Genomic DNA, 16257 nt, shown 5'->3' with positions numbered 1-16257 from the left:
GACACAAATTGCTTGTAAAGAGTTTTTTCTCTATAACTTAGATGGAGTTTTCCATATCATTTATGATTAATAAAGGGCCTACTATCTCTAACAATGACTACTTTCTTTAATTTTTCTATTAATCAAATATCCTTCATCTTCCTTCAATAACTTTTTATTTTGTGCTCTTTCATGAGTTTATCTTTTGTCAGAAAGAAAATGTGTCCTATAAAATAACGTAAGACATTGAGTCATATTGCCACGCTGAGTAACAGACTATGCCTGGTACAGTTTACACAATGACAATGAACTAAAAACAAAATATAAAAATACCTAGTGAATGGAGTGTTTGAGACCAAGAATCAAATTTCCTGGGAACATGGTAGAACTATTTGAAATGAGGGAAATGAATGAAGAAGTCCCGATAAAGAGAAGTAGACATATAGATTCTTCTCTCTTGTTTCTTGAATTGACCCAGATCCCCTCCCCACCCCCAAAAAATCTCTTATCTGAAAAAGAGTAGTCAGAAGGACAAACTCAAGCCAGAATTCTGAGTTTTTTCTATGGGAGAAGCACATGGCCCTTACAGGTGCAGTTTAAGAGCTAAGTTGTTATGTCACTTTTCCATTGACCCAATGAAAGAGCTCAGCCAAGACTAGAGAGTTTTCATGAACTGGGTATAGATAAGAATGTATGAAGACAAATTATCTTTCTTTGCAGATGACGTGACTTAAATGTGGAAAAGTATACACAGCATCACCAACAGAAATCTGATAGAACTGAATACAGTAATTGCCAACAAAGTGACGCACAGTAAGTAACTGTATGCAAAGCAGTTAATGGGAAAAAGTCCAATAACCTTAGAAATAAGTCTGCATGAGAAAATGAATTACATCCTTTTAGAATACTAGAAAATATATTATAAATTCAATGACGCTTTTTACCATATAGTTTTCCAGGAAATGGATATTTCTCATCCCTTTTTGTGGATTAGTTGCCTAGGAAAAGAAAGAAAAGAGCTTTGAATACATCTCAATTTTAAAATTCAAGATTCTACAATCACATTATTTATAGTAGTCATGATTACACAAGTTGAAATCATAGTCTTGAGCTAACAATAAACAAGAATTATAATTTTGTTTAATGGTATTTTTAGAACTCTTCAATGTTATTTAAACCTTAAAAGACATATACCTAGTCTTGCTCTGTATTGTGTATTCCTATGTAGTTTTATATTTATCAACTATATCTTTTATTGTATTAAAGTTTGTATGCACTGTTCTGAGATTTTTTAACTATGAAAATATTTGTACTTAATTGTTTTTGGAATAATAGATGTTAGCATTTGAATTTTAACTTTCATTCCCTTTATACGATGTGTTAAGTTCATTGGCCTTGATATAATGAACAACACAAAATCAACAGATAAATCCATCTTGAGCATAACTTATGTTCTGTTTAAGTAAATTAAATCATTTCAGAATAGTAAAATATAAGCTAGAAATTTAATTTAATTTTCATCATAAGTTTTCTGGTAAATGAAGATGTCTTACCTTTTCTTGTGGATTAACTGTCTCAGAAAACAAATAAAATAGTTTAGTTTCCCTTTAATTTTTCATTTAGGATTCTACTATTATATTATTCTTCATAGTTGTGAATAAGCAGATGAAGACAAAATACTGACTAAATAATAAATACATATTTTTCTCCTATTTAATGGTAGTTTTCAAAGATGTGACAGTGGGTTTTATATAACGTTTAAGCATCAATTTAATTACTTCATATTTTATGTCTAAATGGGAAGAAAGTTTTATTAGTGAAGAAGGGCAAATGAGTGATAATTTTCTACATTGCATCATGCAGTGTACCATCCATCCAGCGGGTGTGGCTTCCTGCTCAGGCCAGCTTGATATCTCCATGATGTAAGACTGAAAAATAAGATTCTCCAGCAATAGAGTCTTACTATTAAGTTCTGGAGGGTAACCAAGAGTAACAGCAATAGCCTGTAAGTTTGGGGTTTTGTGGAAATTTAATGGCTAACAATTCCAAAAGAAATAACCCATTCCTGCACAGAACCTTTTAATTTTTATTTGTTAGCCCGTGGAGCATAGTAGAGCTATTGCCATTCAGTTATAGGGTAAGTCCATATTACCTATTCCTCACTTCTCCCCGCCCCCCACACACAGGAGAGTGAGTTTCTGCCGAAGTAGGTAGGTTTCCATATGGCTTTTTAGAAAAGTCTTAGTCTGTTTACCCCTCCCTGTATTTCCTCCTGTACCCTGCCCTTTCTTTCACTATTTCAGTTTAACATTACTTGTTCCTTTAATCCTTTAAATTCATTTAGTCTTTATATCACTACTTTCTATCAGGCTTTATTTTTAGGCGCACCCCACCATTCCCTGACCTCTCTGTGTATTTCTAATGAAATGTAAGTGTCGGGGGATTTCAAGATACAAATCCTTCTTCACAGGGCTCAGAGAACTTTTTGAAAGGGGAGGCAGAAAGAGTGTAAGAGCCAGAAAAGATTGGGGGGAACAGGAGAACAAGACTTTCTGAATTAGTGGAACAAACTCACATAAATGCACAAGATTGACGTAGCAGGCGCAGGCCTACATGAGTGTGCACCAGGTCCTCTGTATATATTATAGATTTCAGTTTAGTATTCTTATGGGACTCCTGAGTCAGGGGTGGTTCTCTGATTCTTTTGCATTCTCTTTGACTCTTTTCCCTCTGTTGGTTTGCCTTGTCATGCTTCAATGTGATGGTTTTTATTTTATCAAATAACATTTTATTCTGTTATGCTTAGTTATTATCTCTCACAAGCTTGTTTTTCTCTGAAAGACATACAAGAAGTGGATCTGGGAGGGACAGAAAGTGAGGAGGAACTTGGAGGGAGTAGGGGGGACTGTAGTCAGTATACATTGTATGAGGAAAAATTCCATTTATTATCAACATAAGGGAAAAAGAAAAAAAGATAACACTCATAAATTATATCAAATGAATAGCATTTATCTTTCTGAGTCCTGGTTGCTTCACTTAGAATGTTTGTATTCAGCTCCATATATTTGTCTATGAATTTTATGATTCTATATTTCTCAGTAGCTGAACAATATTACATAGTGAAAATATACCACATTTTACCCAATTGTTAATGCAGACAGCTACAACAACATTTGTCCTGGATAAATGCCCATTGATGCAATAATACCATGAACATCATGAAAGCAGTTGTACTTTCTACTTGGATATAAATCCAGTTATACAGGTAAAATCGATACCTGGCATCATTGCCAACCTGGAAATCTGTGGCTAGACATGTCACTGACCCTAGGGAACAACCTACTACTATTATTTTACAACTGGTCATAGTATTGAACATATTCCCAATGGCTTCTTATATCCAAAGTTTAATGCATCTCTCAACTCTAATCAGAGATCCTACAATTTGCAGTAGACAGATTACTATCACAGAGACCCACAACTAGCCAAAGTGCAGTGAGTAAGAGACGGTAGAATGCTCAGCTCTGAAAAGGACACCTGTACCCCAGGTCCTTTTCCCATAGCTCAGGAATCACTGTGGAATCGTAGACAGAAAGACTGTATAAGTGCCAGAGGCAGTGGATGAGTACAAGTAAACAGTGTTCTACAGACTAGAGAAGAGGATCACCTGTGAACTCACAGTCGTTGTAACAGCACAGGCTGTTACAAGTACTTTAGGGGATCAAGACATAGGTGATGCACATCGTAAATGCGTGCTTATATTTAGAAATTGTGTTTGCTTTAGAGGCTTCAAGTTCTCATGTACATTAACAAAAATATTGTTTCAGTATGTGTTGATGGAGGGCTTCTCTCCAGGTTCCATCAAGCCCCGCAGTCCCACAATCCACATATAAAATAATCACTCAGATGCTTATATTATTTATAAACTGTATGGCCGTGGCAGGCTTCTTGCTAACTGTTCTTTTATCTTAAATTAACCCATTTCTATAAATCTATACCTTGCCACATGGCTGGTGGCTTACCGACGTCTTTACATGTTGCTTGTCCTGGTGGTGGCTGGCAGTGTCTCTCTGCCTCAGCCTTCCGCTTCCCAGAATTCTCCTCTCTCCTTGTCCCACCTACTTCCTGCCTGGCCACTGGCCAATCAGTGTTTTATTTATTGTCCAATCAGAGCAAGTTGACATACAGACCATCCCATGGCACTTCCCCTTTTCTTTTTTTTTTTTAAAAAGGAAGGTTTTAACTTTTACACATCTCCAAAGCCAGCTTGGTATATTTGAAAATTTGGGCGTAGCTTCTCTTACTACTTCCTGCTGGAGGGGGGCGCTGTATCTTATGGATACACAAAGAAAATTTTAGGATCATGGAGTAGTCCGTGAGGCTGTATCGTCTGAGCCAGTTGCCTTGAAACGATTCTGGATGTTGGATCCTCTGGGCCATGGTGTCATCAGAGACCTTTCAGGTGGTCTTGGCTGGTCAAACCTGATGTATCTTAATCTGGAACAAATCCATAGCCTCTGGTTTTCTGTAGAAACAAAAGCAGAACCTCTTTTCCAAAGCAACATATCCTTATATCCAAATTTTGAAGTCAAGGTACCTTTAAAATACACATTTTGGCATAACTCAACAGCTTTTGCAATCAAATGTTTTTCTTCAGTTACAAATATCAAAGAGAACATAATCCAGATTCTCTGTGTGGTAGCCATCTTTACATGGCTTATTTTTTATATTACCTTGAGCCTATTGCTTTAAACTGCAGCCTTTTAAGCCTGCTGACTCCGCCCACCTCAACTTCCCAACATGGCGGTGGTACGTTTTCCGCCAGCTTTGGGAGCCATCAATTCTCAGAAATAGTGGGTCTATGCTTCTTATTAAAGCAGCTTGTAGCCCAGAAACCTCTTTTTGTTTTGTACTAGCAAAGGCTAAATCCATCATGCAGCTTAATGTGCCACTTGCAGAGGCCTCATTCCCGCTACTCTGCAGATGGAGCTCGCACACTAGGAACCCGCCAGTAGCTCAAACCAGCAGCTGCCGCTCATTTGAGAGAGACAATTAGGAAGCTGTTTTTAGCTCCATTTTAGAATCTTTTCTCAGGTTTTAGGTAGAAACTCTTGCCAACACATTGGGCGCCATTTGTAGCTTTAGTTTTCCTGCCTTGCCCACAGTCAGGACAAATCTTTGTCACCCACCAGTCCCACAGCCGCTCAGACCCAACCAAGTAAACACAGAGACTTATATTGCTTTCAAACACCAGTGTTTTATTTATTGACTAAATTTTTTACTTTGCTATTAAAACTAGATAGTTATGTTTAATTATATGCCCAAATACATTTAAAGTGGTGCACGCCTTTAATTACAGCACTTGGGAGGCAGAGCCAGGTGGATATCTGTGAGTTTGAGGCCATCCTGGGCTACCAAGTGAGTTCCAGGAAAGGCGCAAAGCTACACAGAGAAACCCTGTCTCGAAAAGCCAAAAAAAAAAAAAAAAAGTGTTGATATCACCTCATATATTTTCACTCAAACAAAGGCATCTCCTCTTTTAGCTGTGTAATAATCCTGTATTTTTGGTATGTAAATATTTGATATTTTATAAAATTTAGAATATAGTGTTTCACATAAACAACTTTACTTTGAAACTTTTAAGTTGGTGATATTTATATATTGTTATGTTGGAATTATGTTATTGGTTTGAATTTGTATTGCTCATGTAATTTGTTGTGATCAGATATCTTAACCTCATTGTCTTACAAACCACATTGGAATGTTATCAAAATGGACCTTCATACTCCATGGCTTGTGTATAATTTCCTGCTCTCAAGTTCTCCTACTTCCCCAGAAGACATGTGTTTAGTGCTTATAAGATTGTGCTTTGGGAGGAAGAGATTTCATCAACATCCTGGGAAGGCCCTGGGTAAGGATGTGCTCTGTGTAGTGGGATGTAGTACTTCACATTGTAATGCTACCTGTTTCCTGAATGGCAGTGGCTAGACATTGCTATGGAAAGTGAGAACAATGCCCTGTATGTTTCTTCAGGAATAGATAGAGCAAACTTGACACTATGATCTAATAACAGTGTCGTCAAGACCAAGTAACTTAAGAACAAATGTAACCATCACATGTCAATCCCTCTGGTAACCAGAGAAAAATAAAGTAGAGAGTAAGAAGTGCATGCCACAACAAAACAAGCAGAAGGGCTAGGGAAGTGATGAAAGTGTTTCTCGAGAGCAATGACGCCCCCGTACAGCATGCATATTCAAGATGGCAGGACACTGTGCCACAAATTGTAGCATATGATGTCAATTTTACCAGTTTCTGAATAACGATAAAGATGTGATAAATGCAGTCATTGTTTATTTCATATATTTCCCTGCAGACTTCTATTTTAATTAAGCACTGTTGTAATCTATTTGCAATTGCTTTGACCTAGCAACCAATCTAAAGTTCCAAAAGCATTGACTAGCAACAGTATCATTCCAGAGAAAAGTGGTAGTTAAAATCTACAGTTAAATTCCATTCAACAATACTTAGGTTGATTTCCCTGAAAAATATGATATTTTATTTATTTTTTGTTTTGAAAGTCAGGAAGGTCATCAGTTATTCATGCACTTGGAGACAGACATAGTGGAGTACAAACCCAGACTTAACCACTTACATTGTAACACCACTATTCTGGAACAATCTTTGTAGGAGATGATAGCTAAGAACATTTTACACTTTGTGTCTAATATCTACTTATGAATGAGTACATACTGCATTTGTCCTTCTGGATCTGGGTTACCTGACTCAAGATAATTTTTTCTGGTTCCATCCATTTGCCTACAAATTTCATGATGTCATTATTTTTTTTACTGCTGTGTAGTACTCTGTTGTGTAACTGTACCACATTTTCTTTATCCATTCTTCAGTTGAGGGGCATCTAGGTTGTTTCCAGATTCTGGATATTATGAATAATGCTGCTACACCCATAGTTGAGAACATATCTTTGTGGTGTGGTTGAGCATCTTTTGGATATATGACCAAGAGTGGTATTGCTGGGTCTTGAGGTAGGTTGATTCCTAGTTTTCTGAGATACCGCTATACTGATTTCCACAGTGCCTGTACAAGATTGCACTTTCAGCAGCAGTGGAGGAGTGTTCCCCTTTCTCTGCTTCCTCTCCAACATTGTGAACATGAGAAATTGAGAGGGCCAAGTCTGGGGAGGGACTGAAAGAAGAGCAATGAAAGAGATATCTTGACAGAGTAAGCCGGTATGGGGTTAGCAAGAAACCTGGTGTTAGGGAAATCCCCAGGAATCCCCAAGGATGACCCCAGATTAGACTACTAACAATGGTGAAGAGGGTGCCTGATCTACCTTCCTCTGTACTCAAATTGGTGTGTACTCTAATTGTCATCATAGAACCTACATCCAGTGACTGATGGAAGCAGAGGCAAAGATCCATAGTCAAGCACTTGGCCAGGCTCCTGTAGTTCAGGTGAGAAGAGGAAGGAGGAATTATAGGAACAAGGGGGGATCAAGATCATGATGTGGAAAACCAGAGACAGTTGACCCAAGCTGGTGGGAGCTCATGGACTCTGGACTGACAGCTGGGGAACCTGAATGGGACTGAACTAGGCCTTCTGAATGTGGGTGACAGTTGTGTGGCTTTTTATCTGTTTGTGAGGCTCCTGGCAGTGGAGCCAGAACTTATCCTAGGTACATGAACTGGCTTTTTAAAGACCATTCCCTATGTTGAGGATGCCTTTCTCAGCCTTGATGTGGATGGGTAGGGGGAGAGGGGCTTAGTCCTGTCCCAACTCGGAATGCCAGCCTATGTTGACTACCCAAGGGACGCTTTACCCCCTATGAGGAGTGAATGGGGGGGGGGTGATGCAGGGGAGAAGGAGAGAGGAACTGGAGAAGGCAAGGGAGGGGGAACAGTGGTTGGTATTTAAAATGAAAAAAATTATAATTAAAAAAATATTTTACACTTCAGAACTACAGGTGTCAATTATCTATGACTCACAAGTTGGTCCTTGTAAATTTTATGTTCTTCACTTATAAGAGAGAAGTCATCAAAGGACATACGTTTACTATGAGTGTGGCATCAACTTGGTGGATTAAGAATACCTAATTAATATTTAAGCGGGCCTTTCTTCTTCCTGTATATGCACAAGCCTTCCTTTTCTTATGGAAACGAGAGATTGTTCTCATTAGACAAAGATACAGGAAGTTTATTTATTTAGCTAAAATATATTATTTGCCTGATCAGATATAAAACACCTAAGATGGTTTAATAACCCAAATATCAGGCTATTTTTGAAGACTTATAAAGTCCTTGGGTATTTTGAAAAAATGTCAGACAAGACAACATTGGATTCCAATGACTTCATATACCTGCTATAAAAATTTCTTCATTGTGTACAATGGGAAAAGAACATAATAAAGGGTTGTTCCTTCTTATGCAGAGTGGAAAATGGAAATAAATACCACAGACAGAAAAAGGTGCTTGATTTATTGCTTTATTTTTGAAATGGATTTCAGTGAAGTAGAATCATTAGTGAAATCAGATTTATAAGTCGGAAGTTAAAGAAGTCTAGCCCAACATGAATTGGAAAGCAAATATCATGAGGCAGAGAATAAACCAACAGAGATCTTTCTTCATTCCAAATAATTGCTTAATTATTCAGTTGAAACAGTATGACAATAATATGTGAATGTAGAGATGAAAGACACATTATTAACAGGATTGAATCAGACCTGAACGGGAGAAGAAAATAGTGGGTTATAATAAAAAATGATGTACTATAATAATTTTAATATAGTAACAAAATTATCTCTATACAGGTAATGTTACTTACTAAAACTCAGCACCCATTAAATATCACATGGAGAAGAAAATAAAATTTAAGCAAAAATACATAATTTATAATATTATCCATGTTTTACAATTTAAAATTCATTAAGCCCTTCAACAAACTACATTTTCCCATAAAAGAATCTAGCCATTACCTTAATGTTTGTTGTTTCCAAATAGTATCCCAATTTATGGTACGATTTTAAAACATCTTAATCATAAACATAATGACTAAGTGTTCATTTTCTGATTCTTCCTCTTTACTAATCATAACCTGAAATCAACTGGAATGAAATGGACAATGTATTTATAACAAATTAAACTGTTTTGCCTTTCATCTTTGAACTCTAAGATATTCCTCTATTATCTGACTTTGTATGACATGAATATTCCCATTTCTCAGAATTTGGAATGTGTCAGGATGTATGTAAATTGACATTCTAAAAAACTTGTCATTTTATAATTTTATACATCTCTATGTTAGAATTACGCTATTGTTTTTGCCTTAAATTTTATTGGTTTCAGCCAAAATTTCTCATCGGTATTGCTTAAGCTTTGAGTTTTATAACACTGTGCTATGAGTCACATAAGCAATGCTCTTGACGTACTTACTCTAACTTGTAAGTGTGCATATTGTTTCTTTTATTCTGTAAACAAGTTCCCAGATGGACATGTATAGCTCTATCAAGATTGTGTTTAAGAAAGATGATTTTTTTTTTTTCGAGACAGAATTTCTCTGTGTAGCTTTGCACCTTTCCTGGAACTCACTCTGTAGCCCAGGCTTGCTTTGAACTCACAGAGATCTGCCTGGCTCTGCCTCCCAAATGCTGGGATTAAAAGTGTGTGCCACCAGTGCCCTGCTAAGAAAGATGAATTTTAAACACTATCTAGAAAGTCTTTATTGTTCACACCGCCTGTGCTCATGAGTTCATGAGCATTCATAATACTTACTATGGCATTTATGCCTTATAACTTGCAAGAATCTTTTAACTGTATATTGTCTATTGCATTATCATATATATTTTGTAGATCTATGATAAAACCAATGTTAATGAACTTAGAAATAATTTATGGTTGAGTAGCAATTGACAGGCTAAGATAGAAACACAGGGATCTCCTTTACCCCTAAACCCAGACAGTCTCTTAACTGTGGCAGAGAATATCTTTCTCTTATCAGGATCTGAATGAATAATATTATTCATAAACAAAGTATTGATTTCTTAATTTGAGTTTTAGCCTGATTATTGGCTCATTTCTCTTCTTTTTTACACTTTTAGCATTGGTAACTTTTATTTTTTGAGAATTTCATATGTACATATCTGCATTTTGACCATATTCACTCCCCTTTCTTCTCCTTCAAAATAATATGTACTATAAACATATTATTTTATATATAACATATGATTCAACAGAGTTTGGGATTGGCTGAGTATTAGGAATAATGGTTGTCAGGCCAGGAGAGAGAAGACTGATATACTCTTCCCAGACCCACCTCTTGATTGGGTATAATCAGACTCTTTTGTTTTCCAGCATTTCAATAAGTAATTATACTTCCTGAATCATGAGGGCTATTGAAGTCCAGCCCCAAATAATCCTCTCCCAGGGTCTGCAGGAGAATCTGCAATGAGCTGGAAATCTAATTTTAAGGATATCAAAAGAATCTACGCACACTGTGTTCTTTTAGTCCGTTTACTTTATTATTCTATATATGCTAATTCCCTGTCTCTGATTTCTCTGCTGTTCTCTCTTTTTTCTACTGCTTCTCTAAATCTATAGCTTCTTTTCAGCTCTCATTCTTCTCTCTTGCCTGACTTCTCACATTTCTAACTGGAGACTCCTTGCAATCCTGAGAAAAGTTTCAAAACCTTCAAGGTCATAGAGCATTCCTAGAATAAAGGATAAAGAGCAGAACCATTACCACAGTAAAGCAAGGTTCCAAGGTCTCAGGACAAGAGGTAGGGGGCGTAGTGCTTGGTGCCACAAACACTGAGACATAACTTTTTGTCAGCAGACTTGGCAAGTGAAGAATTGGCAAGCTTTTCTTAGGTTGGTTTGTGTTAGTAACCTTGATAGACACCTGCGATTCTGACCTTGTGCATAACTAAAGTTTTAAACTTATGATCTATTTACAAAGACCTTTAGTCTAGTTTGAACTTGCTCTGAGATAAATGTGTGCAGTTTGTATTAGACTGAGGAGAGATTATTATTTTCTGTGTTAGTCTGAGCAAAAGGAACAAAGTAGCTTTAAGTGTCCACAGTCTCATGGGAAAATGGTTCTGTCTATGAAGCATATTCTAATATATTTTCTATATATCAAAATTATACAGCTAAATGAAAAGCCATCTTCCTGACCACCCACAGATATATGTGTCCATAAGTTAAGATATAATCATGAGATTACATAAATACATTTTATGAAAATGCATGGTAGTGGGGAAATATCATATCTGTTGTTGCACAAGAAGTTTACAACAAAAAACAGCCAATTCATTTAAAAGACAGTAATTCCAAAACATTTTGCACAATGGTATTGTCCACCAGAAACCTTGGTTCTGGTAGACTGACCTTCTGAACACTAGTTGTCACCTGCTGTATACTCTTATATTTAATTGGACTTTACTTTGTTCTGATGGGTTAGTTCTTTCTTTTTCTCAACTGACAGTACCAGTAAGTTTTTTTTTTTTTTAACTAAACACATATCCAGATCCATATTACCTCTTTAAACATTTCTTGTGGTTAGTAACCCCAAGTATTATAAGGTAATCCTCTTCCAACAACATACTGTGGAAGATCAGTAGTAGTGTCTACTACTGTTACAGTTGGTACACATCGACGATGATGTCTCTGCAAACACAGAAAGAGAAAGTTAAAGTTTTGAGACCACATGACTATAAGTACTATATCTGCCATTAATGAATTGCATGGCCTGGAAATTACTGTAGATTTATGTGTGAATTACATGATGCTATTCATACAGCTTTATGAGATTTTATATTGTATGCAGAAGATCAAGTTTCAAAGGTGGAAAAAACAATGTATTTATAGCTTATTAGTTTTTTATTTACAAGTTAGACAACTGGTAAAAGGAAAACACATAAATGAGCTTTAAATCTCTTTTATGATGTTATCTTCACCTGACCACCCCCGAATCCTTGAATCTACAGGGAAGTGACTTCAAACTTAGAGTTTCTCTATAGCACTGTTGAGTCCTATCAGCCTCTGGTCTCTTGTGCTGCCTATACTTATGACTATTCCAATGAACCTCTCTCTGTCACAGGTATCCTGAATCATTTTAAGCTTTGTATATTGTGTATTAGAGAAGAAATTTTGGAGACATCACATTGATTTGATACAATTTAACACAGCACCAAAAAAAATGTCAAGCTAGTCTTAGCAGTTATCTGTCACTCTAACCAAAAGACTGGAAAAAGAGAAAATGATGTGTCCCGCAATAGAGTGTTTGGGGAAGAACATGAAGGGCACTAGAAATAATGTCAAATTGAAATCATGGAGATACATGACAGCCTTATGCAGAAAAGTATTCACAGCTTCCTCCCTAGTCTTTTAAGATCAACAATGAACTGAAAGTTCAGCTAATACCATAACTGTCATAATAGAGCCTTTGTCCAGTGACTGATAGAGGCAGATACAGAGATTCATGGCCAGGCACTAGGCTGGGAATCCAATTGATGAGAGAGAGGAGAGATTCTGCAGGCAGGGGACATGGAGATCATGATGGGAAGATGTGCAAAGATGACAGGCCACACTAGTGGAAGCCCATGAACTGTAGACTAGTGGCTGTGGAGCCCCAACGGGAATGGACTAGGCCCTCTAGATATGGAAGACGGTTGTTTGGCTCGAACTGTTTGGGGGGCACCCAGGTAGGGGGATCGGGATCCGTCCCTGGTGCATGTACAGGCTTTTGGGAATCCAGTGCCTGTGGTGTGACACCTTTCAATATTAATTGTGATATTTCTGCTTGGCCTTGCTCAGCCTTGGTGCAGTGGGAAGGGGCTTGGACATGCCTAGACTCAGTGTGCCACACTCTGCTGACTCTTCATGGGAGACCTTGATTTGGGACATGTGGAGATGCATGGTGGCTTGGGAGAGAGGGCTGGGGTGTGGGAGGAGAAAGGAGGTGGGATCTGTGGGTGGTATGTAGAGTGAGTAGAAAATTTAGTAATAAAGAAAAATGAAAAAAATATTCATCTCAGCAAAGATAGAAAGCAAAAACAGAACATTCAAATTCTGGCTTTAGTGTCAGCTAAATAATTACAAACTTTAATTTTGTGTCTTTACTATAATAAATACATTCTCTGTTTTAAAACAACCCATGCTTAATTTAAATTCATCAAGTGTTCATGCTATTATGAATCCTACAGACTCTAGTTGTCTTTGACAAATTACCAAGTCATATATTAATACACACTTCTAAGATAAACATCACACAGCCATTCAGTTTTTTAAACATTTCTGCTTTATATTTTCATTCACTACCAAGGGTTCATTAGAAATGTATGTGTTGCTGTAGATACAGGGGTAAGGATGACAAGCACACATTGTGTAATGTAGTTTATAACATATATCTATGCTGGGAGCTATTAGTGCTTGTCAAGAGTTTACTAATGACTTTTTTTTTGCTTTTCATAAAATGAGGTTCCAGAGGTGTATGTGATTTCTACCATTTTTTCATTGCATAAAGTGTTATCATTAAAAAAAAAGAAATACAACTACTTAGGTGAAGACAAATACTAATGAGAGAATGTTGGGAGCCAGAACAAACACAAGACTTCTTAGAAGTAGAAGCCCCGATGAAAGGACAAAAGGAACTTTAACTCTGTGTCCTGGTTCAGGAAAGACTTGGCAAGGACAGTCTGAACCTGGAGTCAGTGCCGCTCTGCTAAGCGTGGACATTTCCCTCCTGCAGATACAGGGTGCTGTACTTCACTATAAACTAGCTTGGCACAAGACACAGCTTGTGTAAGACTTCTTGAGGCCAGGTTTTATCTCCCCTATCTTCTGCCTTCTCATTCTCATCCCTAGGTGTACTCTCTGCCTGGAATCTTTTATTGTAACAGCCTACTGGTCCAGTTCAAGAGAAAGTCATTTTACTTTTAACAGTAAATTGGTTACCTTAGAGTGACATTGTAGAATGGTTCCCTCAATTATTTCATAAGACACTGAGCACTTTTATAGAGAATCAAAAACAAGTGAAATCTTTGGAGACATTATTTGTTGGTGATACACGTTCATATTCACAAAGTACTATTGCTTCTTCCTATGGAGTGGATGCTTGAGAATAATATATAAATTATACAACATAATCAAAACAGTCCTTACATGACTTCTCTCACCATGACTTCTCTCTCTATGATCTCTCTCACCATCATCTCTCTCATCATGCTTAGACTGTCTCTGCAAAAATGAAAAAGAAATGTTAATAATTCAGTTCATGGCCCTGCTGTGGTGCCACAGGTCTTTAATCCTAGTACTTGGGAGGCAGATGAAGGTGGATCTCTGTGAGTTCGAGGCCAGCCTGGTCTACAAAACAGATGCCAGTATATCTCAGACACACACACACACACACACACACACACACACACACACACACACAGAAAATTCAGTTCAAGTATGATTATGAAGTTCCCAAGTTAATGAGAAGATCTTACCTTTCTAGAATGGTCAGCAGTCTAGGGGGGAAAAGAGAAACAGGAATTAGAGAATACACACCACTTTTTCTCATATTGACTTTATATTTGCCATTTTTATATACTGATATTGGAAAGCATTAAAATCGGACTTCTCTATGAATAATTTATCCTATTTAGTAATAATTTACTTTATATATCTTTAAAGTGTGCACGATAGTGAAATTTAGTTTATACAGATGGAGGAACGACAATGGAGAGGAAAAATTGAGTTTTTCTTTTACAAGGATAAATAGTAAGTGTTCAAAATCTGCCCAATACTGAAATTATTTGGGTTATAAAATCCATCCTTATCCATTTCCCTATATTTTATAGTTGAATTTTTCTTCATGTAATTTTGTAGAAAAATGTGACAAATGGTTATTTTTGTTTGTTTTGGAGACAGGGTTTCCTTGTGTAGTTCTGGTGCCTGTCCTGGATCTCGCTCTGTAGACCAGGCTGGCCTCGAGCTCACAGAGATCTGCCTGGCTCTGCCTCCCGAGTGCTGGGATTAAAGGCGTGTGCACGACCACCGTCGCCTGGTGACTAATGGTTATTTTATAAACAATGTTTACTAAAACATTGTTTTTTGGGGGGGTGTATTATCACGTTTTTATTTCACAGTTTTCAAATTCTAGATATAATTAAAGAGAGAACGAGCAGTAGGAGGCAATGGAAGCGCGACAGTAGGGGGATGGGCTGGAGAGACGCAGGATCTTTTCTCTGACACAGCAGCAAAGAAAGATGCACCGGGCAAATCTATGCTTTCATGATGGTGTAAAAGGCTCATAACTTCAAGTCGGAAAAGACAGCTGGTTAACTGGAATAAATGAGCTGTAGAAGGTATAAGAGAAAATTCCCATTGAGATGTAGGACACCCATTGGGGTTCATTATTAGTAATCTCATTCTGTGCTCAGTCTCCTTACTTCACATGTACCAGAGGTTTTATTTTTTTTTTCAAGTATAATTTCATCAGCTTTCAATTTCTCCGTTATTGATTACTTCTCCATATTTTTCATATGAAAACACACTTCCATGTTTGGGACGAGTTACTAAGAACTTCTAGATAATGTGTAAACTTACATAGATTGATTCCAGAAAAATCAATGCATGAAAACATTCACAGTAGTAAAGCTTCATTCAAATAATAAGTTACTCAAACATTACTCAGAGTGTTAAGAACAAGAGCAAATTTTTGGTGAGTTGCTGAATACCCCTTCTTCACACTTTCTGGGTATACTTACCAGAGTAGAGACCAGGAGAGCCATGATCAAGGCAAAGATAAGGAGCCTCATGCTTACTGAACCCTGTAAAAGCACAGGCAACATTTTATAGCCATCTCCTTTGCAGCTCCCACACAAAGGCATTAGTGACCATGCTGTGCTTTTAGTCAATTATTAATACCCTCAGTGTTAGCAATGATTCAATGGGGGAGTAGGCCAATCGGAAATGAGCTGATAAGAGTGAGCTGATAAGAGAACACTAAAGTTAAGTGTAAACACACTAATTGACAGCATAATGAATTATTTATGACCATTTAGAAGTTAAAATAAAAATACTAGAGAGAGTCTTATAGTATAGTTAATGAAAATGATTCAATGATCTTTACTTAGAATTTTCATATTAATGATAGCTTATAAAAAGTTAACTTGTAAATGAAAATAGAAAATACATTCATAGTTACACAGAGAAATTTACTTTTAACAATTTATTTACACAAATTATGAAATATGAACATTGGGCGAAGATAAAATAA

The 16257-nt window shown here is 36.9% G+C and overlaps 2 long non-coding RNA genes across 2 annotated transcripts; both read right to left on the bottom strand.

The window, feature by feature from the left end:
* Positions 1-8462: 8462 nt before the first annotated feature.
* Positions 8463-11651, bottom strand: LOC143267531 (uncharacterized). Its single transcript, XR_013042671.1, has 2 exons — positions 11529-11651; positions 8463-8716 (listed from the first exon to the last, which is right to left on the bottom strand). It is a non-coding gene; the product is annotated as an uncharacterized LOC143267531 (long non-coding RNA).
* Positions 11652-13838: 2187 nt separating this feature from the next.
* Positions 13839-15858, bottom strand: LOC143267530 (uncharacterized). Its single transcript, XR_013042670.1, has 3 exons — positions 15746-15858; positions 14483-14503; positions 13839-14228 (listed from the first exon to the last, which is right to left on the bottom strand). It is a non-coding gene; the product is annotated as an uncharacterized LOC143267530 (long non-coding RNA).
* Between the last annotated feature and the right edge of the window lie 399 nt (positions 15859-16257).

This window comes from Peromyscus maniculatus, chromosome 10 (assembly GCF_049852395.1).
Source record: "Peromyscus maniculatus bairdii isolate BWxNUB_F1_BW_parent chromosome 10, HU_Pman_BW_mat_3.1, whole genome shotgun sequence".
NCBI lineage: Eukaryota > Metazoa > Chordata > Mammalia > Rodentia > Cricetidae > Peromyscus > Peromyscus maniculatus.
This window is presented reverse-complemented; position numbering and strand designations above follow the sequence as displayed.